Source organism: Dromaius novaehollandiae, chromosome 1, assembly GCF_036370855.1.
Source record: "Dromaius novaehollandiae isolate bDroNov1 chromosome 1, bDroNov1.hap1, whole genome shotgun sequence".
Lineage (NCBI taxonomy): Eukaryota > Metazoa > Chordata > Aves > Casuariiformes > Dromaiidae > Dromaius > Dromaius novaehollandiae.
Genome location: NC_088098.1, coordinates 21,745,390 through 21,770,638, shown reverse-complemented (window position 1 = coordinate 21,770,638; position 25,249 = coordinate 21,745,390).

Here is a 25,249-nt window from a genome sequence, read left to right as displayed (position 1 = left end):
AAACCCACTTATCATAGACTTTCTATCATTGAATCCTCCTCTTTTCAAGGTCCAGTTATTCTCTAAAATGTGTCTTAAGAGAACTCTGCAGTTTACAAAATTTGGAGCAGTCATCAAAGCACTTTTATATCCCAGAATGAAAGGTCAGAGCAGATTCTAAATTGGTATCAACTGGCACAAATCCATGAGCTTCCATGGAGCTGAGTCTATTTACATCAAATGCCTTCTCGGCCTTCTGAGAACAAGATTTTATTATTATTATTATTATTTTAAAGGCTACCAAGGCAGCAACATTTATGCAATTTGTTTGCTGAAACCTGAGTTTATAAAAGCAAAGCAAAACAAACAAAAAACTACTTTCTCTTTATTCATTTTCTAATTAAATCCATGTGGAGAAAATTGCCACTCTAAAAATAATCGTGTACATATTCCTGTTCTTGCAAGCGTGAAAATTTTTTCAGTAAACATGATTGTATGAGATATTCCCTATAATAAGCTCAGTGGTTCTCACAACTAATTGTGACATTATATCAAAAGAAAAAGTTCATAATGCTCCTCCACCATTGAACCAAAGAAACAAGCATGCTAATATATGCACAAAAAATATCCTCAAGCTAAACCCCTGCCTCTTGTTCAGAGGCTGAAGCTGCTGCTATGCTCATGCTAAAGGAAACTATCCCAAGCAGAGTCCTGACAGCCATGTCATTTCTAGAACTATGTTTTTTTATAATATCAGGTGCACATAAAAGGCCCCTTGACTCTCACATGCAGAGAATCAAGGATTTACTGCCACTCTGTAGCAGTGTGGCTTGCAATAAAATTTCAGCCATACTGTACAGGTGACCCTGCATGAAGAATCAGGAGGCCTGCAAATATTGTAAGCCAGGCTAAAGTGCAGCAGTGCCTAGCTCTGGGAGAGCATCTCTCCCTGACAAACAAGCACCTCGGTCATGGGCTGAGTTCCCGTAGCTTCTTCTGGTCACAGGCAGCACAAATTAACACAGGTCTGCAGTAGTATGTACTTAGTTTTAGACTGACTAACAAACAGTTGCTAAGCAACACAGTGACCCTTTTTGTTCAGAGGTATCATTTTGTTAACTGTAATTGTATATACTATCTTTGCTTTTAATGAGAGATACCTAGTAAATTATACAGAGAAGCATTTCACTGAAGAAGACACTGGCGCCTGGAGAAACTCCAGCTGTTACTGAACAATATTTATTATTCATATGCCAGCCCTGTTTTCTGTATGAAGCACTTCACGCTGCAACAGAGGCAGTAAGCAAAGAAACTATCAACTGACATCTTATAATTCTGAATATAAAGTTTAAAAGTTGGATCCTGTGGCCTTCAGGCAGCTTGCTCTCAGCTTAATAGGAGTTTCATTGTCCAATTAATAGTTTTAACCCTATGGTAGGTGACCAAATGAGCCCAAGAAATTCTTTAGAATAATGATGGTCTTCATTTTACTGATGGTTGGCATTAAAACTACACAATGTCTTCTCCTTTCTTCTAGAGAAGGCCATAACGATTTAGCAGGTCAATATCAGTGTCTCTTGCTGTGGCCTTTGATATATCAGATGTTTCAGGTCGGCAGGCAAAAGCACTTGCTTATATGTCTGAGCCAGCTGCATCATTAATAGAGGGTCTTTGCAGAAGAAAAGAGAGGTTGTAGCTGTTTAACTACATGCGGTAAACTTTAAGAGGGACCATAACATACAACATAGGAGAATGAGAGAAAAACCTAGTTCAATTCCCCTACCTTTCATTATTGTCTCAGAATTACTTCTCCTCTGGGTGTTGTAGCACTAGGGAAAATTTCCAAGACTCAGAGGTGGATAAACCATTCTGCCTAACCAGAGCACCCTGACATCACAAATTTTAAACAGCAGGCAAATGCACCAATAGACTGTGAAAGACGAGCCCAGATGACCTACAGCTCTGATGTTTTATTTTATAGGACAGCATGTTGAGTGAACATTCCCAGCCCAGCTGAACAAATCAACTCCAATTTTTCTCTGGGATATGCTTTGTTGAAAACTATATTTTGCAGAGATGGCAGATTTGGAGGCATATTTTTGACTACTGAGCAGAGCTTTGCAGACTGGGTAAGGATAGGTATGAAAAGAAAAATTTCCCAAATACTGCAGAGAAGGAGTGAGGACTGAAAGCAAAAGACCCAGCATCACTTTCATTGAGTCTTCAGGTCTGTGAAATAAAAACACCGTATTGATGATTAATAACCAAAACAGATACCACTCTATTCAGAGAAGAAAGTGATGTAGTATTCACTAATGCCATGGATACTAGGAGAGTGGGCAGAGCCATGGTGAGCAAGGGAGAATTATGGTGCCATATGGCAGCAAAGAAACCCACATAGAAAGCACAGCTGCAAGTCCACAGCAGCAGCAGCAGCCGCTGGAAGGAACTGAGGGACAGGGAACACCTGAAAAAGCTCAGGAGTAGGAAAATATTATGGTATGGGGAGTGCTCGTGCCACTAAAATTCTTGCTAGAGGTCTGAGCATGGATTAATCACTGCTGTTAGACACAACAGTGGAGTGGTGCAAGGTCAGAAGGGTATTTTCCTGTTTATGACTTTTCTGACCCCCAAGAACCTCTGCACTCTCCCTGTCCTGTCTCTGCTCCTTGGCTCTTCATTCCCCCCATGATGTGCATGGTGTGGGCATGATGTGTGTATTCCCATGATGGTGAAATAACCTTGAAGAACCAGTTCTGAGCCTGATATGGAAGTTCCCTATATATAGCCCTGCATTGAGAAGACATTTTATATGTGGCGCACAATTAGCAGTAGCAGTCGCTGCTGCTGGTTGTGCAGAAAGGAGCCATGAAACAGTTCTCAGTCTGCACTCTTCAATCCCTAGCTGCACCTGCCTGTGGTGAGGGAGAAAAGGAAATGTATGCAGAACAACCAGTATTAAAGAATAACCCTTTACCAGAGGCTACGCCACCCAAATACATGTTGCAGTATCTTCTGTTATGGGTATACAAGAAAAAGCTACAACAACTCTAACACCACAGAAAATAAAACCAGAAGGAAATACTGTGGTATTTTCACAGTACAGCCCCTTACAAAAGGAAGCTAGGAATACTTTGGGTATGATTTCCTGCCTGAATGTGCACCTATCTTTCAGAAAAACAGCCAGCCTTAAAGAATATCCCCAGCAATGAAGAATCTGTCAAAACCCCAAAAAAGTTTTTCCGCTGGTTAATTAACCTCACCATAATATGCTACTCTATGGTAAATAATTGCTTTTTAACGGAAACCATCCTGTGCAGCCCTTAATTATCCACAAGTTTCCTTTAAATCATCACTATCTCCAACGATGCAGTAGCATACCCACTAACAGCATTGAAGCTTCATAAAAATCTTCAGCGATTTGACTCTCTCAGCCCTGCCCTTCCAAAGTCAGGTACTTAAGAGTATATTTGGAGAAGATCAGACTATAAATGAGAAAGGGCAAATTTCACCCATGTTTACCAGATGGAGGTTGGCTTTTACATAGCTGTTTTTCTTTTTCACTTAGCACATGCATTTCATTTGCAATGAAAAAAATTAATGTCCTCATTTCATTTTGTACATGGTACATATGGGAAAAGGCTTCCATGTGGCAGCACTGATCTTAACAGATGCTCCCCTTTGAGCAAACATGGGCTCTTAGTGGAAAGAGGTGCCAGCTACCTTATCTTAATGGAGCAAATTCATTTTGAAATGAATGTTTAGTTTCACTCCAGTGTTCCTTATTTATGATGTTAGCTATAAGCTGTTATCTTGCATCACAGCCAGTGTTTACCTTAATGATAGTCATATCAGATATAAAAACAGGGAACTGGAATTTGAATCAGTTAATGAGCACAGTTTGTTAAATTGCCAGCCTAACCCATGAATAGGGAGATTATGATTGTAGCTTATTCTTCATCTGTCGCTCATTTCTCTTAAGGAAAATGGTTTTTGATTTTTATACATTGCACAGAGTCATCAGTCAGACTCATGGGTGCCCAATGAACTGCAATAAAATACTCATAGGAAACATAAAGACTCATGTCATTCATTACTTTTTCTTGTGCACCACTTGTAGACAAGGTGCCAGCTGCAGGAAAATCTCACTCTGCCCCACACTTGAGTTGCAATAGGCCTATTATTCAGTGCCAGGCTACGGTTTCCTAACTTTTCCGGCATCAGCTTAATAGTAGCGTCAGCTGGGCATCATGCCATGTACATCAGCTATGGCTCATTTACCCTCTTGCTCCCAATTAGCTTGATCATGATGATAAAACCAGGAGAAAGACCTTTGGATAGAAGGCACATATTTATTTGGCCAACAATCTAGTTGAAGGAAGGAAGGATGGGGAACTTATAAAGGGAAGGAAGGATGGATTGTGATCTTGGCTATTCTGCAAACGCTCTGCGTGACTGCCACTTCTCTAAGCCTCCTCTTCTCCTCTCCCCCCCCCCCCCCCATGGGATAATTCTTTGCTTCACTCATGAGAGTTGTGTGAGCCATTCTGATGCCACAGAGATGAGACATAGAAATGACTGTAAAGAAAGCAGCCCAAGAACTTAAAATAGCAGCATTAAACACTCATGTTCAGATCCACAGTTACTTGCTGATGTCCGTTCATCAAAATCTTTGTTGCATTTCATGTCATCATATTTTGTTTGCTATGGCTGTTAGGTTGTGAAGCTGTAATGCAAAAAGCTGAATTTGGTTATTTTCGGCAGAGAAGAGAAACCTTCTCTTTTAAGATCTTTGTTCAAGAGTTACAATCCACAGCAATGTAGCTGTGATAGGGCAAGCTCTTCTATTTATCTGGCAAGTAGTGTTAACACTAACGTACAGGATCATTACTTCTTACGGAGACCTCTAAATCTGAGATACAGGAAAGGGCAATTTGCAACACCCCAGTATAGGGACAGGTCACATAAATGCAAAGATACTGTATCTTTCTGTGAGTCATTGTAAAAGAAATATTCTCAGTTCCAACATGGACACAGCAAGAAAGGTACTAAATGTCTCTCCCACAGCCACAAAGGCAGTCTTCATCTGTCAAAACTCCAGAGTTTAAGATTTCCTTTATTTAGGGTTTTAGAGCCAGTTTCTGCAAACTGTTGCCCATCCTTTAAAAAAATCCTTTGAGATTCCTGGTCTTCTGGAAAGAGATGTTCTCTCTGAAGATAATGGCATCAAATTAATGTACAAAATCCTCTAGGAATCCTATAGCCAGCTCTGTTTAGGCTTGCACAGCCAGTCTGGAAGTCCTGGGTTCCCACACAGGGCATATTGCAGTCTCAGGCACAGAGACACAGAGAAATTCATGTTAAAGGTCCCACCCCAGGTTGAATAGACATTCATATCTATTCTAGGTCAGGAAGGTGGTGAAAGCCAGCAGCAGATCCTATCTGATCAAGTCTGAGCACTATTCCTTTTCATTAAACTGGAGGTCAATTGGGGGCCTGAAATATGCTCCTTGTTTCCTCATCTTGACCCCAGGCATTTGTCATTTTGGCTGTGACCCTCCATTCATCAAAAGGAGTGACAGTGGAAGAGAAAAATAGAAGAGAATAGAAGATAATCAACATGCTATGCTGTTTTTATGCCATTAGGTGTGAGAATGTATATGTAAAAAACACTGTTCTTGTTTACCTGAAAAGATCTGCTTGTACACTAGTGCAATCTTTCCTAGCCAGACTAGTTCTCAGACTGACTACCTCAGTGTACATCCTTTAAAAATCATAACGTCATTTACAACTACATTATTTAAAAATAATTTCCATGTTCCATCTAAATCAGTACTTTGGGAAGGGACAGACTCCAGTGTAAATCCCTTATAACACTTGCATATTTGTATGTGACTTTCCTTCTCCTGGTTCAAATACTTTGCATTTGTTGTGCATAGCAAGGAGATATCCTAGTATTTGCCTTCACTGAAAATCTTCAATCATTCTTTAAAGACCAAATGCAAACCAAGATCAAGCCTATAGGAATTCATTTAATATCTTCTTTGTAACAAACATCTCTGGCTCCATTCACGTTCACACTTCTTTACAAAATTCGTCATAAAGTATCCCCTTCTAGCAATAAAAATTCCAGTGATTTTTAAAACTAAAACCAAATTTCACTAAAAGTCTTAGGTCACCATCCAAAAGACCAGTTTTTATTCTTGGAAAGTGCTTCAGGAAATCTCATCCAATCATCTCATTTTAGGATCCATGTGATTCCATCTCTCTTTAAAGTAACTGCCCAAAGGGTGCATGAACTGTGGTGCCTTAAGCATGTTCCTAACTTTTCTCACACAAATAATAAATAGTTAGAGTTTACTCTCATGTTTGTAGAACTGGGCTCTCAGTTTCTACATGATCTGAGTATGCAATACAAGTATATAACCTCCACCAAAACAGTAAAGTGAAGAGCAGATTTACTTTGTTAAAGCAATGAAAGACTACTACTGATACTAACATCTCCTATCTTTCTTGCACCCCAGCGCACAAGAGAGAATGTCAGAGAGACACATTGCAGTATTTGGAATGCTTGCCATTTTTGCTTCAGTTTCTTTCTACCAGGGCACTGCAATCCCAAGCGTTCTGTCATTGCTCCTCAAATAATTAACAAGGAGATTATTTTAATTGTGCAAGTCTCTGAATACACCCATTGCTCTCTAACATGGGAACATCCACAAAATGGGATGGTTGTGAAATGGCATTTATATGCAATATCAAATAATCTGGAACACTATATGAAGAATATCCCGAAAGTCATGGACAGGAAGTCTCCTTTGCAGCCAAAAGAAAATGCTGGTTTTCAACTGAAATAAGAAGTGGAAGAAATGCTTGCTTTCTTAAAAAAGTATTTTGGTGCCAAACATTTTGGAGACATTGTTGAAGAACAGTCCCTCCTCACATAGAGGTTACCCCTGTGATGTTGCCAAGGTCAGTGCCTGAGTGGGTGATATGCCAAGTAAGTGCCAGTTGTGTAATATATACTGTAGCAGGCATGGAAGCAGATTTTACTTTCACACCCGCCTTCTGAATTGGCATTCTTTGCCTCTTTTGTGCCAAAGTTGCTTCTCTTTCCCATTCCGTGCCCTCTCTTTTCACTGGAATGCCCTCACCCTTCACATATAATCTGAATGTCCCATTGTTTGCTAGAAAACAAGACTTGCTGAATATGGATTTTATGGAAGTCACACAGAAAAGACAGACTGTATAACTTGCTACATACCTTATTTACACGGTGACCTTACCAGGAGTATATTATTTCACCAAAATCATCATATTTTTGTCCTATAGACTTCTCTATTCTATAAAACAGGAATGAAAATAGCTCTTTATTCCTTAGATCTTCCTTCTTTTCAACACATTCTGTCTTCCTGTTTGCCTAAGTTTTGCTTGACCTTTTCCATCTCCCAAATCTTGATTGTCTTCAGATGTCTTTCTTTTAGGGTTTGCAAGTTTCCATTGGTTAAATAAATAATTCCTGCTTTTTAGACCTTAACCATATGTTTTCAGTCAAGTCTCTAACAACTCTGTGCAGAAGCCTATATGTACCTGAGCACCCCTTTCTGAATGGTGAGATTTAGATATACCTTCTCAGTAGGCAAACTGTGTTCACTGAAGACATTTTAGAGGCAAGTGTTAGTAGGCAGGTAGGTTTTTGCAAAGCAAATGTGCATTTGGTGCATATTAGAAGACCTAAGCTTCTGAAAGTTAGAGGTATTTTTTTCTGGCTGAGCCGGAGAATGAAATACCTATTTCACTTGTGCTCCTCTTCATCCAGGCCTGGCGTAGGTGACAATTTCTTCCTTCCTTGGGGTTCCCTCTGTCTGCAATTGGAAGGGGTGGGACAAGCAGGCTGAACAAGGACCAGACCCTTTCTATTCCACATCTACCAGTCTCTCACCAGGTTAGGACACCAGCCATGCATCCTTCGAAGTTTTATAGTAACCTCATTCCTTTCGGAAGCCATGGGGAGCAGGGGAGCAATAGTTACTCTGCAGGTCTGGGTGTATATACAGGTTACCTCAGCTGACTTCATTTGTCAGTCAAGCAGCTGTATTAGTCGATATGCATGCTCTGATCCCAGGACAAGCATTAGGTGTTTCAACTTAGCTTGCAACCCCTTCTTTGTGGCCTAATCCAACTCATGTTTCTTTTTCCTGTTATTCCCAGAACATGCACATAGGCAATTACTGCAGCTCAGCCAATGCTTGGCCAATTGTTAAGTATAGTAATGTGATGGGGTGTGGGAGCCCTGAGTCATTATACCTTTAGTAAACTGCTGTAAGATTGCTTAAGCCTCTCCTTGGCTTAGAAATTAGTTAAGCCAATGAAGCAGTCTATTAAAGTATTTTATATACATCTCAAGCAGAACAGACAGAATGGACCTTATTGTGTAGGGCTTATGAAGACTGAAGGGATTTGTGAAATCCAGTTAATACATACTCTCAAGGGTGGCTGCTGCCACTGCAGAGTGACCATTCAGCAGCCTTATTCCTAGTATACACATCTGTGGAGTCCTTGGCATGCAGTGATATTGCCATGGGGAATTCCACTCAGAAAAATTTTTCTGTGGAGGCAAGTTATTACTCACCACCTATCTATTAATGCCTGCTATCAATAGGAAACAAACAAAGATATCCTGTGGGAAAAAAAAGAAATACTGGCTTTCAGAAATTTCTAGACAATATCCTTTTTTTATTTCTACTGATGACTACAGCTTTATCTATGCATATGTCAAATCAAGTTAGTAAGAAAAAAGCAGTTAATACTCAGTTTAGACTCCCTGTCAGGCTTCTCTGATTCTAGGTTCATGAACATGCAGGAACAGAGGAACATATAGTGCAGAATTTGTGGGTAGAGACTGGTAATGAATGGAAATTAGGGAATTTCTCTGGAAAGAGAGAGAGAGCCTTCTTTTAACAGGGAGAAGAAAGTCTGTGGATGCTAATCTTTGATGCTCTTTGAAGCACACTTTCTGTTGCAGAAAACTGGTACCTGCACTTGTTACAACTGAAATTAGAAGAACAGGAGGTGTAGCCATCAGCTGTTCCTTCAAGTAAGGTAAATAGACTGAAATCTCACACAAGTTTCCCAATATTTCTTTGTAGAATTTGATTGCACAACATACCCTTAAGTAGTTTAAGTAAATTTGAAAAAAAAAAAATCTTACAGAAGAGATGAGAATGAATTCTTACCTATGGAAAAATATATTGTATAATGATCTAAAAATATATTTTCCTAAGCTGACTTGGTGAGATACTTCTGCAGTAGGTGATTTTATTCCTCCAGCTCTTCCTACAGTAAATCATTTGTTCTTTTTTAATACTCATTGTTTGTTAACTTCTTTCCTGTCAGAAACTGTGACAGGATGCTCAAATTTTCTTGTTTTTCCAGAGACTTTGCAACCCACATTGAATCAGAGACTTCACTTTATCTCATTTTTCCCGTTATATTACTCAATATATTTTACATCTATCACTAACATGTTAGTAACTTCCATTACAGTGTTGCTGGTTCTTTGCAAGTAAATAAATTTATAAAGAGTACAATAAAATAAGTTTTCTTCCTTGCATTTTCCTAAACTCACAGGAGATAATAAAACATTAGTTTTTGAGCACTTGTAAAAGAGTTTTTCACTGCCAAACAATCCATCATTTCTCCTGTCATTGTCTTGGCTGAACCCCTTTGGAACAAATGCTCGCCTTCCTTTTCCCTCTCCCTCTTTTTCCCTCTCCCTTTCCTTTTCTTTTTCCCTTTCCCTTTCCCAGCTTCCTTTTCCTCTTTGTCTTCTCTTTCTTAACACAGGTTTGATTCAATTTATGTTCAGGACTCATGAAGATGGAGGTCTTACCCTCGCATAACTCTGCACAGCCAAAAAGAGAGTGATCCGGATCCAAATTATGCAATATGTGAAAATGACGCAAAAGGAACTAACCTGTGTTTGGAGCCTGAAGTCTTCTGTATGTTGACTGTCAGACCGCTGCAAACTACAGCCCATGTATTGAGATGACACAGACTTCTATGTCATTACACTCCCATACTAGATGGGAAATTGCACTTGCTGCTGTACTGTTAGGCTCAAAAAATGGAAGGAAATTAAGATGGGATAAAGATAGCTTTTCTTTAGTTAATAAGTACAGTGAACATTTTTAACTGTTTTAAGTTTAACTCAATTGGGACATAAATACATGGATAGTATTTTGCCTTAATCATGAACTACTTATAAAGAAAACCACCAATATGGTTTCCACTTCACTAGGAACCTGACTTTATCGTGTTAAACAATAAATCCATTTCTTTTCATAAAGGGACAACTGTTAAAAAAACTTCTTTAATATTAACCCATTAGTGCATATTGTTAGATTATCTGTCCTCTGTTTTGCGTTGAAGACAATACTTTCAGACTAACTCACATTCCTTGAATCCCCATATTTCTCTGAACATATTAACAGTTTCTCCACAGACAGAATATTATATGTTTTGCCACTTCTGTGACACCCTTCTAGGAAAATCCATTTGTAAAACACAGTCTTAGAATAACATCTTAGCTCTCTTCAGAGAGATAGCACAACATGTTCTTCAGTGTACTTGCTGCTGATATACTGGTATAGCCAAAGCATTGAAGGCATTGGTTCCTTTTGCTGTGCTCATCACCAACTCCTATTTTAGGCACCCATCATCAGACATATATTTCAATGGGCCTGAAGCCTGCTCTGATTTATTTTTGAAGACTGTTCCAGCATGCAGTCAGTCTAGAATGGGGCTATTGTGACCTACATGAAATTTAGAGGAAGGAACAGAGCTTGCAGAAAGAAGAGTTTAGAAAAAGGATGAGGAAGTCAATCTATCTGCACATTGCTAAAATGCTTGTTGTGGTTGTAGCAGCTCTACACATAGTCATCCTCATTAAAAAAAAAAAAAAAAAGGTTACTTTTATATGCCTGAAGTCCACTCATATTTATTATCCAAAATGCAATATTTAAAAGATAGGGGAGTGCAAATCTGAGGTGAGAAATTCCTAATACAATTTGTTAGCATATCTAAGCAACCAAGCAGAGCACTGGATATGCTGTCTCATGAAACTTTCTGCCTTCTGAAACTTTACACTACCTGCCACTCGTCCGTGTGGCCCACTCTGACAACAGATGTAAAAATGGTAACTTTGATAACTCTGATCCTAGGAAAAGCAATATTATTAAGCTATGTTTCAGCATCATAGAACCTATCATATAAGGTATTCCAAAAGAGCTGTTACATAGTAAGAAGAAAAACTTCCTATTTCTGCTTCATTCACTGGGATGTGTCTCTCACTGCTTTCTTCTTCTCCTCACTCAAGCCCTGCTCTCCCCTCCTCCTTTCCTTTTCAACTTCTAATTCTTTCACTGCTTCCCATTCAGGCCTTGCCCTCTGCATTCAGTTTCTGCTTCTCATTCCCTTTGCCCGCTCCCCACCCTGCCTGATCCTTTCTAGGTTCAGTTCTTCTTCCTCCAGCCTTTTATTTCTCAGAGGGATTTGAATAATCACTCCTCCTTTTTTGATCTCATTGTCATCTCAATAGGTCTTGCTGCCTTCCACCCTTTCCTCAAAAGGTAGGTTTCCAAAGAACTATCCCCTCCAGAAAGGAGGAAAGAGACCTCTGACACTCAGTGACCCTTTCTAAATTGGTTGCCCCATTGTGTATCATGGAACTAGGCATTTTCCATTGTATGAGAATGTTAACTTTGTTAGTGAATACATTTTTTAATTAGCACATTAAATTCCACCATAGTCTTAAACAAATGTAACTTTATCTATTAGTCCATCATGATTAATTTTGATCTTCCCATGGCTGATGTTCAAGGTTAACAAGGCTGTGCTTTAGTCATATGCAAAGTTTTATGTAAAACATCAGGAGGAGTGGCAATCCCTGCTAAAAGCAAAATAAATGCTTTTATAATACATCAGATGGGAATCTAAACCAGAGCAGACACACAGTTGATAATATTGACCACGTTTTCAAAATGCTCTGCAAATCTTCCATCTGCAACTGAATGGTCTTGAATGCAACTATGTACAGCTGAACATCTAATTACACTATCTGGGCAGAGAAGTCTTTCACATCTGTTTTTGTGTCTTGCTATGGGTCAGATCAAAGAATGAGACCCAAATACTGAGTATCTCAGAAAGAAATTTTACCACTGTATTTCAGGAGCACAACTGCTAACAATGAATTAGAAAATAAGTAGAAAAATAAAATAAGGAACAACTTTGCACCTAATATCAAAGCCTGGCTTTTTCTTTTCACCATATGTAGAAACTGAAATAAAAAAATTCTGAGTAGAATGCAGTTGAAGACACAAAGCAAGAAGACCTAGAGCTAAACTTCTTCAAAGGTCAAAGATACTGGCATAAGATATTCCCCTAGGCTTTTTGCTCCTTAGGTATTGAATGGCAGACCACTGCAACTTTGATTACTATCTTCGTAGTTAGACCAGGAAATGGTAAAACATTTTTTTCGTGCACTACCTTATAACCAGGGTACCAAATAAGCTTTTCAAAATAAAATGAATGCAGAACCATATGGTTAATTCTGACTACCATCTTGCAGAGAAAAACACTCATGCTTCTGTTCTGTACTGCAGATGGTTCTGACAGACAGCCTCATGCAAAGCCACATTTATTATCGCTGAGGAAAATGTGAAGACAATTCTAAAAATCTTTTTAAGCAATACTGTGCTTCTATTGGATGCAGGGATAGGTAACCAGAAAGTACCTTTAAAGAGCTGCCATTTCTATTCCATATTCTATTTCACATATATTATCTAATAATGCAAACATTTTGGTCAATGGCAAAACTCCCTTCTGGCCAATACATTGCTGGATCAAGCCCTTAAAAGACTCCCTTTGCTTTTATCACATTCATCTTAATTCCCAGAATTCTCATTTCCACCTGCCAGACTGAGCCTGTTGTTGCTTGATCTTTTTGTGTATCAGAAAGTCTGGTTATGTTTTCTTCTAAACTTGGTAAGTCAGGCTGCCTGGTTGTTTGAAGTAACAGTGGTCTTCAGTAGACACATAGTAGACACATCAGACTCATCACCATACTTTTGTGGGCTGTTGACTAAAGAAAAGAACAACAACAAAAATTCATCCAAGATCCTTATTCCTTTACACCGGCAGTTCCCATTCATCTCAACAGTTTTATTTTTAATGGAAGATGTAAACCAATAAGTAACGTTAACAGATACCTTTTCATTCATAGTTTTTGCCACACAATAGGACACCAATGTCCAACATTTTCAGTCTAAAAATATCACACTAATGCCAAATAAAATGCTATTGCAAATATACATATTTAGATTAAACTGTCTCAGAATTCTTTCTTCACAAAACACAGAAACATTCATTTTAACAACATCAAGATTCCAATTTCATGTCATCTGCCTGTGACCATAATATTATGAGTTTAAGTCTGCTCCCCCAGAATGCAAAGGAAGAGGAATCTAGCCCATTCTCACTCCTCCTCCTCTTTGCCCTTTGCAAGAATTTAAAGAAGATTTCCATATCTACTTTTACCACTTACATTCTGTTTCACAAACAAGCTGTTTTGTGTAAAGGCAGATAGCACACGTTCACAGGCATTCCTGTTCTACATTCAGTTTCTACTAGTTTGCATAATTTTCTCTTTAGGGATTCTTACAAAAAGTGACAGGGGGATGGAAGTCTTTTTTTTTTTTAACCCTTCAGCCATGAATTCCATCTGTTGTCATGGCACTGAACCCAGTCCTGAATAACAGCCAGCATTGCTTTTGATGTTCTGTAGGATTAGTAGAGATGTCTGATGTCATTATGCAAGATTGTTCATAGGAATAGCTCTACCTGAACTTTATGCAAATGTTCATCTTAGAAATTAATAAATAAATATGATATGCCACCAAAGTTCACATATTGTGGGCATTCCCTGGGACCTTTTCTAGTTCCATAATAACTTGCAGAAAGCTTTTACAATTATTCTTAGAGTCTTTTTCGTGTGTGTCTAGAGACACAAAACAAGTGTATGCAGCATTTTGTCACAGGCAGTTAAGAAATAAAAAGTAACGCATCCAATGAAATATATTTGATGGTCTGTATCTCTTCCAATTCTTTGTTTTCTAAAATATGAAGATGACAAAATTTATTTCTATGGTTTTCTAATCAAAACATTTCATGATTTGTGCCCCTTGGCTCTATCTTTGATTCTGAAGCTTTTACTGAGTCATCACATAGACAAAGTTCCCATTGATCCTAACTCTGGTAGGAGCTGAGTATCTAATAAATACAGGTATTCTTCAATGTTCAGGATATACAAGATGTTCCATCTCAGACTCTCAAAGCTCTTGACAAACATTAATCAAGCTTTCACAAATGCTCGTGGAGTAGAGAAGTTATTGTTTTGCTGTTAAAGATAAATACCAGTGCTGCTCAGGATTTTTTCTGCCATATCTTTTTCATCAAAGATTACCGGTCTATCAATACCTTTTCTTGTTTGCGGATACACGTCAGGAATCATGAAGAAATGTTACAGTACAGATGTTCTTCATCATTAGAAAGATTTCCAAGCTTCAGCACAGCATTTCTGGTCAAAACAGAGAACTACTCACCTTGGCATGAGCTCAGGAATAGGAAGTGGTTACCTGCAACAGACAACTATGAAGGCTGGCAAATAGACAGGGCTCTGCTGCCTCCTTTTCCTGTCCCTAGCAAACTGAGTTTGCTGCAGCTCCTCAGGCAGTAGCCTGGTTATACTGGGCCAGGGCAATGGCTTTTGCTTTGAGAGGAAGAAGAGGTAGCAATTGGCACCTCCTATATCCAATCTTCCTTCACTGCAGGAGCAGCAAACCCATTTATCCCTAGTTTCCTGTGGAGAAGCAGTCTAGCACTTAATCCTTGGAAGCGTAACTTTCTGTTGCATCTACACTGCTAAGATGTCTTGATGCAGCTTTGGCCCAGAAGAGTAGCCTAGTGGGTTCGTCTCTCTCACAGAAGTGGAAGACTTAGGTGTAAGATGCAGATCTGATTCAGCAGAGATGTAGATTTGGTGTCCCACAATGAAGGAAAGTGCCCTACTATTCCCTGTCCTCTATTGTTTTGGTTTCATTTTGCCTCAGGATAGAAATAAATTGTAGAACTGTTATATTTTTTTTCACTGTGATTTTTTTTTCCTCTGGATAGTCCTAATAATACAAGATTTAAAAAACAGTGAATGATACCTGGAAAGAAAAGTACGAAATAGATATTTATTTTCTTCTCTAACTTCTGGAAGCTTACTGAATTGTACCCCTTAGATTTATGCAGTATTTCTAAATAAAAAAGCCATTTTTTACTAAGTTCATTATTCTTATAGCAACCATTGAAAAGCAGAAAAAGTTCTCAAGAATAGTGTGCACTCTTAAGTGCTTACAATTTACACTGGCTTTTCCATGTGTGAAATCTCTTTAAACAAAACCGTACAGACAGCTCTGCTAGCATTCATGTGGTGTAATTCCACTGATAGTAACGGTAACATCCTGAATTTAGTTTGGTGTAAATTAACTTGCTATTAAATTAATTAATCAGCTTCTGATTAGAAATGCAAATATAGAATCTAGATGTACTGCCTTGCCATTCAACTGCTGCCTGGACAGTTTTCCAAGGTTTTCCATGGAAGGGAATGAGGACAGTAGGACTTCTTGGGATACAGAATGGAACAGAGGACGGTGGTATGCTGTGTTGGGCAGGTGGAGTTTCAGTTGTGGCTGTGTTGCCCTGACTGGTGACTCATTGCATTACATCAATTTCATGCCACTATAAACCACAATAAATTCAGTTAAGTTATGGAGCTGTAAAACTGCAGTAATGAATACACAAAGAGGACTATTCCAGATGATGCAGATGATTCCAGATGATGCAGAGGAGGTTGTTTCTTGTTTAATTTGGAAATATACTCAACATTTTCTATTCTTTTGGGAGTTAAGCTAGCAAAAACTTGTAAGATCTTTTAAAAGAAGTCATCATCACTGTATAGTATATATACTATAATAATACTATAATACTGCAATAAATAGCAGTCCTTCTCCTCGTTTTTATGAAAGCTTTTCACCTAGATCTTCAATTTAGCCTATTAAATGTATATTTCTCCTGTAGTTGACATATCAGTGTCTGTAAATATGCAGCACTGCATGTGGATGATTGGGATATGGCTGAACAGCAAATTGGTTGGGAAGCAGCACAGCTTAGCCACTGGTGAAGTAGAGACCAGCCACTCACTTTTCATACCAATCCTTAAATCTCTTTGCTGCGTGAAGCATCAGTCCCCAGGATCTTTGGGCTCCAGTGGATGTGCAAGGAAGTGGCATTAGCTCAGAAAGCCTCCTGAGCAGAGCCAGCAGCCCAGCTCACCTCTCACTTTGACCAATCTGTCTCTGGTAGAACTATGCAATATCTTCAAATATTTGCTCTACAGTCACAATGTCATCAAGGCTTGACCCCTGCATCTTTCAGATGGATTGAGAAAGAGATTACTATGGCTTGAGATATGGGCAATAACTCTACCTTTGTTTTTCAGTGAAGGGAGGGGGCAAAAATACTGCTATCCAAGAAAATATAGAATGCTGAGTCTGGAGCTGCTCCACTGTGCAGTCAGGAGTCCCTTCTGGTGCTCCATAGTACGAAGAAGGTGGCAAAGCCCTGATAGTGACCTCAGCTGTTATGTCACAGAAAAAAGAGAAAAAATACAGGCCAAGAACATGGAGTTCATTTACGGATTGAACTGAATCTGATGGTAGTGAAAGAATCTCTGCTGACAGCACAGATATCACTTAATCCCTGCATTAAGCATTCAGTGCGGAGCATGCAATTGCAGGTGCACCCCATTTCTTGCCAGTAAAATTAAGTTTCTTTGATGATTTGATTTATAGAATACATTCTTCGCAGGCTCCCAGTGCACAGCTGCAGCACTGCTATCTGAGCCCACAACCTGCTTGGTGTGGCAGGGCCCACAGGTATTAGTAGCAGGTTCCATCAGTGAAATTACTTTAATTTTTCACTGTCTTAGTCCTGCAGGTTAGATTGAGCTGCCCTTCATTAAACAGAGTAGGGCTTGATTTTGTGCTTCCAATGTGAAGAGTGTCTTAGAGTGAGTAAGGGTCATGATATCTAACTGTAGGCATCTTACTGAATTTCATTTTTCCAGTCATTATTATCTCATGCAGCCCATAGATAAGATATCACTGGAGCAATAGCATATAGCTCCAGGACAGAATGATTCTATCTCATCTCAAGAACCTTCCTTGGCCATTTAACATTTAACCTCATTCTTAAAAGGATCAAAGTTTAACTCTCTTAAAAACACAAAAAGACATTGAAGCACTCTCCTTTTCAGTGTTTTAGTAGAATGCATTGCATTATTTGCATTTAGTCTGGCTTTGCAGAACGCTGAGAGTGTCTTCAGAGATAGGAACCTTGTTGATAAAAAGCCCAGTTGCCTAATCTGTGTCAGTCATACTGATGGATGCTGTAGCTATCTTGATGTTACGGTGCTCAGTACTGTCAGATGGAGCTTGCAGATCAGCATAAAATTATATTTATAATGAATTGGGAGTAAATGGCAATTAATATGTGCTGTTAACATGTTTTCAAGAAGTGGCAGGAAGTCTACTGGGCTCTCTTCTCATATCACAAGCAAAAGTTTTACAGATAACATGTATTCAAAAGAGAGAGAGAGACAGGAAGACAGAGGGACAGAGACCTATCAAAGCAAAAGCATTTAGGGCCAGATTATGAAGCCTTTGCTGAAGCTGTTGAGCACTTACATGTCAAGTCCCATTGACTTCAACTTCTCATTAGCATGAGAAAGGCTTGAACAGTCTGGCCTTTACTGAGATAGTAGGCTTAAAAATACACATTTGTCCACTTTCAGCTGAAGCATCTCACTGACACTAATTCTATTCAGACTCTCCAACTAAAAGAAAATTGAATAAAGTACCTGCATGTTTTTTCTATGTCTCTTGTGTCCACAGGGGTTAAATACTGTTCAGCTCAGGGAACATAACTTCTTCTCTAAGATTAAAAAGGAAATCTACAGTCTGATGCATTTTCTTCTGCATGTGCTGAGCCAATCTTTATAAAACTCCTTGTGATTTCAGTTTGGACAGTTTATGAAATATTTCCTTTTTTATGCACAGAGAAACAACACAAGACTTACCACCAACTGAACATTTCTGGGCAAAAAAATGACTTTGTTAAGTTTGCTTTCAGAGCAAAATCTGTTTCTTGACATAAAAATAATCTACAAATGGGTTTCCTTTACTCAATGTTAGTAAGACTTAGTTGATTTCCTAAATTTCAGAGAATTTCAGCTGGGACTGTTCAGCCTGGAAAAGAGAAGACTGAGGGGAGAGCTCATCAATGTGTATAAATATCTGAAGGGAGGGTGTAGAAAGGATGGGTCCAGACTCTTTTCAGTGGTGCTCAGTGACAGGATGAGAGGCAACAGGCACAAACTGAAACACAGGAAGTTCTGTCTGAACATGAGGAAAGAAATTCTTTACTGTGAGGGTAACAGAGCACTGGAACAGGTTGTCCAGAGAGGTTGTGGACTCTCCATCCTTGGAGATATTCAAAAGCTGTCTGGATAGGGTCCTGGGCAACATGCTTTAGGTGACTGCTTTGAGCAGGGGGTTGGAGTAGATGATCTCTGGAGGTCCCTTCCAACCTCAGCAATTCTGTGATTCTGTGAATTACAGAATTACATATTGAAGATTTTTTTTAAAAAGTACTGAGGCAGTGAAAGGAAAAGTGTTGATTCAAGAGCTCTCTTTGGTATATTCAAAATACAAAAACAATTTTGTCCTTTGAGGATTTCTGTAATTGTTTTGGAAGGTCAGTGAACAATTCCAGTTGTTCTTTGATACTTCTGCCTTGAAGGAAAATCCAATAATACAGACATTGCTCTAGATTAAAAAAAAAAATGGATTTTTTTTGTCTAAAGTATATGAGAGACACTGGAGAAAATAAACAAAGATAAGAGTTTTGGGTGGAAATTTCAGGGAGGGGTAAGTCATATTATATATACTTCCACTGGTGTTTTTCCTATGCTTTCACTTTTTGCTGTTAAAGAACAAAAACCTGTCTCGGCATGTATATAAATCTTCCTCTCTTTTCTAGAGAGAGTATTTCACTGTCGCTGCAACCTGGCTTTTAAAAACATGTTTCACACCTGGACTCTTCAAAGCCAGAAGGCAGTGGTAACACTGAAAAGGGTAAGCACAGCCACTTATCTACTAATATTTTCAAAGGTGAACAAAAGGCTCTAAGTATTAAAGAAAAGGAACCCATAATACACAAATGTTTATTTTACAATGAACAGGGATTAGATTAAACCATGAACCCTTGTAAATAGGTGGAGTTGTATCACTAACTTCACCAGAGGCCAGGATTTCATGTTCACTGCATCCCATAACATATTTGTAAATTCTGTACTCCATATAAAATTATGAACCTGAGTTGTTTTTTTAAACATGAATTATGCACCCTGCTCTGAATCTGCAACCTGTAAAGCCTCAATGCTCTCTTTTCTGTTGAGTGGAAATAAAGTGGAGATGGATTTGGAGTGGGAAGATGTAGTCAATCCCATTCCTGAAACTCTAGAGGTGTATTTTTACAGATATATCCTGGGACTAGACAATGAGTGTCTTATCTGCATGGAGAAAAAGAAAGATCCACAAGATAGACCCTGCCCATGGCATTGTCCTATCTAAACTTTGTGAGACTATTTCTATATAATAATATAGGAAATATCAGGAAGACAAAAGGCCATCCATATTTTTAGAGGCCTTCTTATTCCGGACCTGACCTACTATAGAGGCAGCACTAAAAACAACAGTCCCCACCAGTAGGATAGCTTGGTTTTAGAAACAATCCTCTAGTATCTGGGAGAGAGATGTATGAGGCACAACAGCATTTCAACCCAGCCTTTTTACCCAGTAATCTATGTGCATCACAGAATCATTTATAGAAAGTCCTATGGTAAGGCAGATGCAACCATTCATTCAATAGTTCAAGTATTAAGAAAGGATGTTTTCAATTTTGAACTGACATAATAATTATACACATTACAGGGGCCATGGATTTAGTTAAATCACGAACCTACTGAGAATAAGTAGAATTTTACCACTGACTATCTTTGTTTCCATATCACTGTCAAAAACTTTACAAATGACACGAATGTTTCTTGGGGGATATAGACAAGATCAACACTTTCCCCTTGATTTATGTTTCCCCTTTTGCTATTATGGTCATAGCTGGGTTTTTTTACCATTTGGGATTTGTTACTTTACATTGTATTTCAAAGATTTCCTCTAGTTTCCACCTCATCCTTTCCTGATGGACCTGCTAACTGATCCACATTCTTGTAGCTTCTTCTACTCCTCCCAGATATCCGTTTTTCTAACCCTTAATCCTGTCTGACGTCACCAAGCAAAATGTTCCTCCCTTTACACACTGCAACAAAACAGATGGCCACATCAATGCATTCTTGAACATGTTTCCTTAAAGCAGGATGTTAAAGACTTAAAATCCACCAAGCTGTATTCATGTGAGTATTTTCCATTTGAAACATAAGTGCCATTAACAGGCCAGGAACCTGATTCTCCCTTACCTCCACTCTTATTTATATCTATGCCTTATGGCTGTAAGATCTGCCACTTGTGGAAAACCATGTTCCACAATGGCTGAGTAGACAATAGTTACCATAAGGACTTTTGCTTGTGCCTGCAGAAGATGAAGCTTGGGGCAACTAAGGAAATTGCTGTCCTCCCCATCTGTCCCCTCTTCAGTGGAGATTACTGCACAGCCACTGCAGTAAGTATATTAGTGTGGCATTTTAACATAAACTATCATGGTTTACATTACATGTATTCACAGCCAGTTCAAAAGTTGGACAGTCAGGTATGCCCCAGAAATTTGGGGAGAGGAGAGCAGCTGGGAGAAGAAAACCCTTAGCTGCTCAATGTATGCAATCCATGCTGTAAAACACAGTTCTGAGTACAAAGAAATTGAGAGCAAAACATTTCAGTCCTCTACTTACCATATATGCTGAGAAACTATGCAACTGTTTTTTCATGAAAAAGCCAAGATGTTTTATAGGTACTGCATATTTGTTGCCTGTGACAATTGGAGCCTCACAATCCAGCCTCACAAAAAGATTTGAATTACAAAAAATCATTAATTTCATGGCAAATATGCTTGCCAGTATCATAAAGGGGGTTGTGGTATTTATTTTAATAAAATAATTGGAGATATGAGCCTGTTTTCTGACATACAGGAATGTACTGTCTATTTCCAGTTAATTTGAGAAGTAGATCGCAAACCACAGGTTTTATTGCATGATTCGTTTTAATTGGAAGCTTTTAGCATGTGGAGACTCTAGGATTGTGAAAAAGGGACATGATTTTCAGAGTTCTGTTAATGGAATCTGTCACACATTTACACACAGCAAGTCTTTTAAGCTACTGTCAACTTCAGGACAGCTAGCAGATAAAGGAGACCTTACCAAAAGTGACTGTCCAGCTCAGTACCTCTCAGGGTGAACTGAAGTGTAGGAGCGACGCATGTCACTTGGGCTACAGTTGGTTGTAGGTCGTAGAGAAAGAATTCTACAGTTCTGTCCTAATCTTTTCAGTTTGTTTTTTTTTCCTCCCATTTTCTTGACTGTTGCTGGAGTCTGAAAGCTAACTTGGAATTAGGGCAAAAAAAAAAAGTGTGTGAGCTTGCTGTACTGCATACACACACAAAACAGACATATACACACACAATCCTTCACCTTTCTCTCCACCCTTCCTTCTTAAAGTAGTTATCTCACACATCAAAGGTTAGAGGGTATTTTTTGGTACATTCACAAATCACTCAAGAGACGAAGAAGCTTATTTGTTCCAAATGATGAAAGTTCAAAGTATTTCATTTATGCTAACGGTTCATTAATGTAGCTATTCATGCATGCTAATCCCACTTATTAAGCCTTTCTGTCTTCTATTAATAACAATTTAGCTAAATATGAGATGTTTCAACAAGGTTATTCATACTTTTATATATAATTGTGCTAGATATAGGTGTAGGATAGCAATAGTAATCTTCCTTTTCACAGAGTCTTTAATCTAAATAGAGCTTGGAGTGCCACAAATTGTACGAGGTACTACACAGACTATATTTATCTTAAAGACCTTTATTACTCCTGTTACTGAACAGTCTTCAGAGTTCTTATCTCCAAAATCCCCATGTCAGTAGACAGGCACCATCATCTTCCCTGAGCAGATAGAGACCTGTAGAGCAGAAAAAGGAGAAGAACCCAGAAGAGGCTTTATTCATCTCTGGTTTAAGTACGTTGTTCCCTGCATCATCCACATACATAAGCAGCCGACTTTCTCCTTCCTCTCTCCAAGACCAAGAGCAGCCCATTTCTTCCTCCTCCCCCATGCAGGTATTACACCTTCCCTTTCTTCCCAGAGGACAGTTCTGCCATTCCATTGACCTATTTTCCCATTTTCATACAGGGTAGCCCAACTTCTCTGTATACAGTGCTCTGTTCAACCACTTCTCTAACCCCACTGTGCAAACAGCCTGCATTTCCCTCCTTCCTCTTTTTTTCTGGCACCATCAGCCTGCTTGCATTCTCTCCCAGTCATCTTCACAAGCACCCAAATCCCATTCTGTCAAGCACCACAGCAGGATGAGAGAAGTATCTTTCTTGTCTTCAGGGAAGGGGCAGGAGGTCAGACAGAAGTATCCTTGATCTTAGATACGTGTAAAGTTTGGGATCCTGATCATGTATGGGCACCAAATTCAGTCCTGCACAGAGGAATACAGATCTGGAGGGAGATGAACATCCACACATCCTCACCTCATGCAGGGCATAACACTTATCCCAGGACCATAAATCTCACTCCAACAGCCAGGCATCTAAAGGTAATAGAGAGTGAAACTCAGCACCTATGGACCAACTCCCCTTTGTGGATTTACCTCCTAGCAGTTCACTCAAAGAGACAAATCAGGGAGAGGTTTCAGCTTGGAGATGATAGATGAGTTCATTTGCCCATATACAGCATCTGATACCACTTGAGATGCCTTATGGCTATCATGTGACTCCCTGAAGGCATATGTCTTGTCTAAATCCTGAGACAGATCTGACAGGACAGTGTGCAGGTAATGGGGATTCTTGGGTTTTCAGCTGGCACTAGATGACTATATTTAGGAAGCTGAATCAAGGCCTTTTATATCTCCATGTATGCAAGCAAAGTTTTCACTGTACTCAATGACCACTTAATCAATACACTCAGTGGAATTTAGAGAGCTATTCAACAGACCCTGGAAAGTAGACACAGGCATTTGGTCAGACAACACCAACCATTTTTCTCTGTTAACTGTAATGGGAGCAGAGTCATCCTGGAGGCACTTGCATCTAGGTGTCTTTATTTGCCCAGCTCCTCTGTATTCTTCTCCATTCCTTGCAGCAACTTGTGGTATGTGTGAAAACCATTTTTCAGTCTTCCATTCTTTAGGCTATAGAAGATATTTCTGTAAGGCAGTTAAAAAGGTGGGATAAATGAAGTCTTTTATATATTTATTCTGAATCTATGTTTCCATACACAGGTCAGTAGCATGCATGTGTCAGAAAGTTATTATTCTGCATACAGCTCTTTGAAAACATGCTGATGGCACAGTTTTCCAATAAAAATTATGTTTAATCAGAAACAAACTTCACTGGGGAACTATTTTACTCCCTAAGAGGGTTTCACAGGAATCAGCCAGACATGATGGGAATCGGGTGTGCTAACAGGGATCAATCTCCCTGGTGTTAAGGGATGCCAAGTCCAGTGAACTTTGGGACCAGTCCAATAGATGTGGCTGTTGTGGTTCCCCTACCTCCAGTCCAGCCAGTAGCAAGGCTAAGTGTGTATTCCAAAGACAGACAGACAGACAGACACACACACACACACACATGCACGCACATCTAACTACATAGATGAACAGAGACATCAGTGCCTTTACTGGCACCCACCTAAACAAAAACAGCACTCACATAAATGTGAACAAGGCAGATGGTATGATCCTGTTTCCTCTGTTTGGCTGATCAGGGTAGGAGTTGTGTAGTGGTCACACAGACACACATCCACACACACAGATCTCTCCTGTAGCTGGCCCTGGACAGTCAGTCCATCCACAGGCTGGCCCCTGCATACCAGTCCCTCCAGCTGCTGGCATCCAGAATGCTGTCCTACTTGCCAGCTAGTCTGGCTTGAAGTTCACTAGTGGTCTCATATGCAAACACAGACAGAACACAGAACTCACACAGAAAAATAGCTAGCAATAGGGTTTAATAACATAGGATAGACTATGGTGATCAGACATGGGGCTCAGACTGACCAGCCACATGCTTGCATGTGACCAGACCCTTTTATTCTCCCCTTCCATTTTATCATGCTTGTTCTTCCCCCATTCACCTGATCTCTCCCTTTCTCCCCTCTGATCTCCTCCCAGATAATCAACCCAACCCTAATTATTTTTCCAATTGGTCCCAGTTCTGCTATATCTGTACCCATATTTGGTATTTCTGAAACCATTACCTAGGTAATCTCGGCCTTACATGGCTTTATTGATACAGTTACCCAGATACTGCTGGCCTTGCAAGTTCTTCTCCCTGAAAGATCCCCATTACTTCACCTCAATTACCTGTGGAGTTTGGTCATCTCTCACATAACTCTCCCTTAACCACCTGTGAAATCCAGCCAGCCTTCACAGTGCTATCTGTAACTTTTGTCAGCTTCTCGTTCTCTTGTTCATTATGTCTCACAATTTCTTCTGTGTTTAAGTAGCTGAGCTTCTAGCCAGTGTCTTGTCATCTCCCTGCATACCTTACACTTGGCTGATTAGCTCTTGTTTCTTTGATCCCTAACCCTAATTCTAACCATAAAATTTACCTATAGGATTCTGTTTTCTCCTGAAATTTAGTTCCATGGAAATGTTTACATTTTTTCCAGTTGTATTTTAAAATATTCAAAATTCTGATCTCTCCCCAAAAGACATTTGGTTAAAGCATAATCTAATAGCACCTTCATAAGTTGCTGACAAAATACTTTGACATTTGGATGACAAACACCATTGTTATCTTTTATCTGGCATATTCAAGTGTGTTGTATTTTATGTCTTCACCCAGGACAATGCCTGTACTTAATGAGACCTC